At 43.8% G+C, this 6,419-nt stretch overlaps 1 long non-coding RNA gene across 1 annotated transcript; it reads right to left on the bottom strand.

Annotated features, from left to right (window-relative positions):
• Positions 1-408: 408 nt before the first annotated feature.
• Positions 409-712, bottom strand: LOC310839874. The gene is made up of 2 exons (XR_014561693.1): positions 591-712; positions 409-541 (listed from the first exon to the last, which is right to left on the bottom strand). It is a non-coding gene; the product is annotated as an uncharacterized lncRNA (long non-coding RNA).
• Positions 713-6,419: the final 5,707 nt, after the last annotated feature.

Here is a 6,419-nt window from a genome sequence, read left to right as displayed (position 1 = left end):
GGCGCAACCAATGCTCAGGCCGTCTCAAACACCTCAGGCCCACAGAGGCTGAGGAATAGGCCCCGCTTCCGTTCCTTTGATACTGCTGTCAGCTCGTTGGCTTGGAGGTAGCAGTCGAACCGAGCGAGGTAGGAGTCCCATGATTCAGAGGCTGGCACAAACGGCGGTAGAGGCACAAGTGAAGCCATTATTCCGATCCCGGCAAGAAGGGCGATGGATGGAACACAGTGCTCTAGCCAGAACAGCCAGCTCTGAATTGGTTCTGTCCAGTGATTTCGCTCAGTGATTCAGCTTGGTGATTCAGCTCAGTTCAGAGGATGGCCGCATCTGACTGTGCTCTGATGTCCATCGATCCCATCCTCGTCGCCAGTGTTAAGTTGTGGGCGAACATATCAGATGACACAGCGATTCTTCCAAAGCAGCTCTTTATTTGTAAGCTGGAACAGAACTAACTGAGGAGCTCAGTCAGCCTGCTTATATAGAGCTCCAGAACAATTGTAACTGTTGCAACTTTCTAAAACTATCCAATCACAGAACGTCACTTTTTGATCCTTCATTTGCATACAAACTATCCAATCACTGAACATCACTTTTCGATCCTTCATTTGCATACAAACTATCCAATCACTGAACGTCACTTTCGATCCTTCATTTGCATAACTATCTACAGTATCCCCCTGCTGGCCCAGGGTGAGAACATCAGTACATAACAAGTCCTGTTTAGGGAAGCTTTTAATGTTTAATAGATTATTGTATTTTAATATTCTGTTGGGAGCCGCCCAGAGTGGCTGGGAAAACCCAGCCAAATGGTTGGGGTCTAAATAATAAATTATTATTATTATTATTATTATTATTATTATTATTATTATTATTTGCATCCCCAGTCTTGTTTGCCCATTTGGCGTGTGCCAAAGAAGTTCCAGCAGGCAACCTTTCTCCCCCCAGGGTACTTTTAATGACATTTAAGAACAGCCACTAAAATGGTTTTATAACATGCTTTGGTGTAAGACAGAGCTTGTAATGTGGACTGTCTTGATAAAATACGGCCTTCTAAGTGATGAGATGTGCAACAGGCGTAGGTGAGCATTTGATATACCCTCAGGGAAATGCATTAGCAGTAATTATGTCTGACCCATTGTAAATTTTTTGCGTGTCGGCAGGCAGAGATACTTGCTATTAATAAAAGGTTTATCAGCTCCACAGTCATTTGGCTGCGTGTAATCTTGAGGACAAATGGAATTGTCACTTTCATGTAGTCGAGTCTCAAACGCAGTCTATAGAGTTTTATTTATGACACCTTGGCGGAGGCTTTCTGTCGCTGCGCAGAATGGATTTGCTGCTGGCAAAAGCTGAGGGAACGTAATTCCAGTCTCGTTTTTTAAAAAAAAAAGTCTTGAAAATGAGTTCTTTCAAGGGTGGGTGGCATTACCGCTGGGGATTTCTTGCTGATGGTTAGCTGGCAGCTAGCTTATGGGATGAAATGTAAAGGCACATCATTCCAAAATTGTGCTACTTCTGTTTTCAGTGCCATGGGGCCCTTCACAGGAACCTGGACCCCAGAATGTCCAAGCACGGAAGCAAGGATACAAACAGCGTTCTGATGCAAGCTTTCCTTCAGCTACTTGAAAAATTATGCTGTGGCTCTTTTTGCATATCTGTTTGTTTGTTTGTTTGATTGATTGATTGATTAGATTTATATACCACCCTTCAGTTTGAACAAGGGATTTCCTTTGGCAGCTCAAATATGAACTGTTGCTGTTGATTTGCGCTTGTCACCCAAGCAATTCTAGATTCCTGCATTGCAGGCGATTGGGACTTGAGGTTTCTTCCAACTCTAAAATTCTATGATTCTAGATTCTGTATAGGGAAGTTTTTAATGTTTCATGTTTATTATGTTTTTGTATAAGCTGGAAGCTGCGCAGAGTGGCTGGGGCAACCCACTCCGATGGGTGGAGTATAATAATTGTAATATAATAATAATAATAATAATAATAATAATAATAATAATAATAATAATAATAATAATAATAATATCATCAAAATGAACTTCTGTGCCTGAACTATAGGTACTTACCACGCAGTCACGAGCATGGAATTGTTCATAATATCCAACCCCATGTACAATTTCACTGAAGTTTTGGGTTAATAAAAATGTTGATCTGGTTTACTCAGATTCTTTTTATATTACAGTGGTACCTCTAGTCACACTTCTCTGAAGTATCTCAGCCTCACTAACCTCACAGAGTGTTTGTTGTGGGGGAGAGAGGGAAAGGAGAATGTTAGCCGCTTTGAGACTCCTTCGGGTAGTGATAAAGCGGGATATCAAATCCAAACTCTTCTTCTCGAGTTAAGAACTTAATTCCTTCTGGAGGTCCATTCTTAACCTGAAACTGTTTTTAACCTGAGGTACCACTTTAGCTAATTGGGTCTCCCACTGCTGCTGCTGCTGCTGCTGCACCGCCACCGCACAATTTCTGTTCTCATCCTAAAAAATAGTTCTTAACCCAAGGTATTATTTCTGGGTTAGGGGAGTCTGTAACCTCAAGCATCTGTAACCTGAAGCGTTTGTAACCCGAGGTACCACTATATAGATTTGCTGTTTTAGCCGCTGGGAATCAGCCCACAGAAATTCTACGGCATCCCCACTTGGGGCCAACCTGGAGGGGACAGTGCTCATGGTGCCCATAGCCCTACAGCCAATCCGGACACAGCTTCTATCATGCACAGCCGTGCAGCTCGCCACACATGCAGCCAATCATCACAGAAACGCATGCCACACACCCTGCCATCATCACAAACGAACACACATGGCAGCAGTGGAACCTCAACCCTGTGGGGAGGTCCTGTCCTCCAAACCCCACAGCACTGCTGTACCCTACAGAGGTCCCTGGTCCTAAGGAACATACCATAGGGCACACCCGTGCTTCCAGAATGGTGAATGGGAGGGCACTGAGGCTGGTGAAGATGTGATTCCCAGGCCTGTATCACACTAGTAAATGCGCAATGGACACGCTCCCCTGAAGAGGTGCCTGAATTGGTTGTGACTTGTGCCGTGGTTCACAACGTCGCCATGCCTAGGGAGCTGGCCAGGCATGAGTAAGATCTCAGGAAGGTACCTCTAACAGTGGGAGGAGAAGACGCTGATGGTGATGGTGATGATGATGATGAGAGGAATTGCATCAGGGCCCTGGGGTCATCACCACTGGGAGCCAGGGAGTCCTTCAGACCATGAAACTAGCTCAGAGGTGTAGAACATCTGGCCCATGGGAGCAGTCAGTCATTTTTACAGTGTTAGACCCTCAAGATATATACCGTATTTTTCGCTCCATAAGACGCACCCAGTTTTTAGAGGAGGAAAGGGGGAAAGCCCTGGTTTTTTGAGGATCAGCTCAAAGTTGTGCAGCTTCTTTTGCAAAGGGAAAAAAATCCTGTTTTTATGGGGTTCAACTCACAGTTCTGCAGCTTCTTTAGGAAAGGGAGCCATTTCTACAGTTTCCAGACAGCTAATCTAATCAGCCAGTCACATGTCGCTGGGGAAACAAATGGCCTCTGTCTACAGAACATTCAAAAATGGAGGTCTGGACAAGGGGGCGGGGCCAGAAAGGGAGCCAGCGATCGACCACACATTCACTCCATAAGAAGAAGAAGAAGAGGAGTTTGGATTTGATATCCCGCCTTTCACTCCCTTTAAGGAGTCTCAAAGCGGCTAACATTCTCCTTTCCCTTCCTCCCCCACAACAAACACTCTGTGAGGTGAGTGGGGCTGAGAGACTTCAGAGAAGTGTGACTGGCCCAAGGTCACCCAGCAGCTGCATGTGGAGGAGCGGAGACGCGAACCCAGTTCCCCAGATTACGAGTCTACCGCTCTTTTTTTTTATATAATATTTTTTATTAGTTTTATGAAATACAGAAAAAAGAATAAAGAGCATATTATAAAAGTAGAAAAAGAAAGTTACAAATTTTCTTATTCTTTTTTCCAAATCTACTGGACTTCCCCGCGTCCTCCCAACCCTGCATTCTCTGTGATACATAACATCTGCAATTTGTTAACTTGTTTCAATACTTATTGTATCTTCCATTTTATCATGTTACCCAATTTCAAATATATTATGACCCAAATCGTGTACGTTTTCATTTTAACACAATAAAGTTGTTTCATTATTCTATCTCTGACTTCTTGTACCTTAATTTCCATTTCTTTAATTTAACATTACTGAAGCTAGAATTTCCCAAAAGGTGCGTTTTTTAACATTCATACAACTTATAATGTTTTTCCAGATAGTCTTTAAATTTTTTCCAGTCCTCCTCGATTGTTTCTTCTCCCAAGTCTCGGATTCTGCCAGTCATTTCGGCCAGTTCTATGTAGTCCATCAACTGCGTGTGCCATTCCTCCAGTGTGGGTAAATCTTGTGTCTTCTAATGTTTTGCAATCAGGATCCTTGCTGCTGTAGTAGCGTACATAAAAAAAGTTCTGTCCTTCTTAAGCACTCTCTGGTCCACCATGCCCAGGAGGAAGGCCTCTGGTTTCTTAGGTAAGGTAAATCTAAGTACCTTTTTTAGTTCATTATGAATCATTTCCCAAAAGGCCTTCACTTTCGGGCAGGTCCACCAGAGGTGAAAGAATGTCCCTTCCGCCTCTTTACATTTCCAGCATTTATTATCAGACAGGTGATATATCTTAGCAAGCTTGACTGGGGTCATGTACCACCGGTATATCATTTTCATAATGTTTTCCTTCAAGGCACTACATGCCGTAAATTTCATTCCGGTGTTCCATAACCTTTCCCAGTCTTCAAACATAATGTTATGCCCCAAATCCTGCGCCCACTTTATCATGGCGGATTTGACTGTCTCATCCTGAGTATTCCATTTAAGCAGCAGGTTATACATTCTCGAAAGTAGTTTACTTTTTGGTTCTAACAGTTCTGTCTCTAGTTTCGATTTTTCCACCTGGAATCCAACCTTCTTGTCTACTTTAAAGACCTCTTGAATTTGTGCATAATGCAACCAATCTCGCACCTTGTTTTTTAGTTTTTCCAAGCTCTGCAACCTCCAATTGTCTCCAATCTTTTCAATAATTTCCTCATATTTAGGCCAATTGGCTTCCATATTAGGTCTCTTACGTGCCTTGGCCTCCACCGGTGAGAGCCACCTCGGAGTCTTACTCTCCAATAAGTCTTTATATTTTGTCCAGACCATTAAAATTGCTCTCCTGACAATGTGGTTTTTAAACAGTTTGTGCACTTTAACCTTGTCATACCACAAATATGCATGCCACCCAAAAGCGTTGTCAAACCCTTCCAGATCTAGGACATCAGTGTTTTCCAGTAAGATCCAATCTTTCAACCAGCAGAAGGCTGCGGATTCATAATATAACCTCAAGTCTACCGCTCTTAACCACTACACCACACTGACGCACAGACATTTCCCCTTCCTTTTTAGGGGGGGTGCGTCTTATGGAGCAAAAAATATGGTAATCTAATCACCAAACCTTAGTTACGGTTGCCACAATGGACTGCCTAGGTGCCATGTGTGTGTGTGTTTAGTGGAATTATTATTACTATTATTAATTTCATTTCTATACCGCTTTCTATTTTAAAGATCAAACCCAAAGCAGTTTATGCGGGAGATGCCATGACCCTATTTCAAATCCTTCTCTAAGTGACGTTTTGCTTTTCCCAGCCGCCAGCCTGGCATCCAGAGATCTCCACGTGGTCGCAATTGGACCTGCGCAGGTCACAAAATGCACCTGGGAGATTTCTAACACTGGGTTTATGACTATCAGGTCTGTGACATGGCTTTTATTGGGATCTTAAAGTGAGCTTTGTGAAGTTCTTGAAGGAGGGACCTTGTGGCTAGACCCTGCACGCTTTATTGGTGGCTAAGCAACCCTTTTCACAGCACTGGAAGGCACGAACAGCATTTACAGGAGGAGTGTGGTAGATTTCCTGTCTTGCAGCGGATGAAAAAGTTACTTTTCTGGGGTCTGGCACCCCTGGCTGGAGCGATTTGCATAATACGGTCCCTGCCAGAGCCTTCCCGCGCCTACCTGACCACGTCTCCCCATTTCTCCTTTTCTATTCTTGGCTTTGATTTTGCCTGATTTTGCAACAATGGTGTTGTGCATTGCCCTGCTTTGGTAACCAACGTTTCTTCCCTTCTCCCCACCCCCTTTATCCGTGTCCCTTGTTCCGTTATGGAAAATCTGAAAATCCAAATAATAATAATAATCATCCCACATACAAAGCCCCAAACAAAAGTCACGGGAATAATCGAAAAGAAGCGATCCTAGTTATGGTCCATTAGTAGTCCCAGCCAACAGCGGCGGGAGCAGCAGCAACTACGGTAACCGCGCCGCTCCACGGCATTTTACGGTAAGAACCCCTTTCCGGCGAGCGAAGCGACGTCGCAGCTGTCGA

Source organism: Podarcis gaigeae (genome assembly GCF_964106915.1).
Source record: "Podarcis gaigeae genome assembly, chromosome: 1".
NCBI classification, from domain to species: domain Eukaryota; kingdom Metazoa; phylum Chordata; class Lepidosauria; order Squamata; family Lacertidae; genus Podarcis; species Podarcis gaigeae.
Note: the sequence above shows the minus strand (reverse complement) of the source record. Positions and strands in the feature narration are given on the sequence as shown.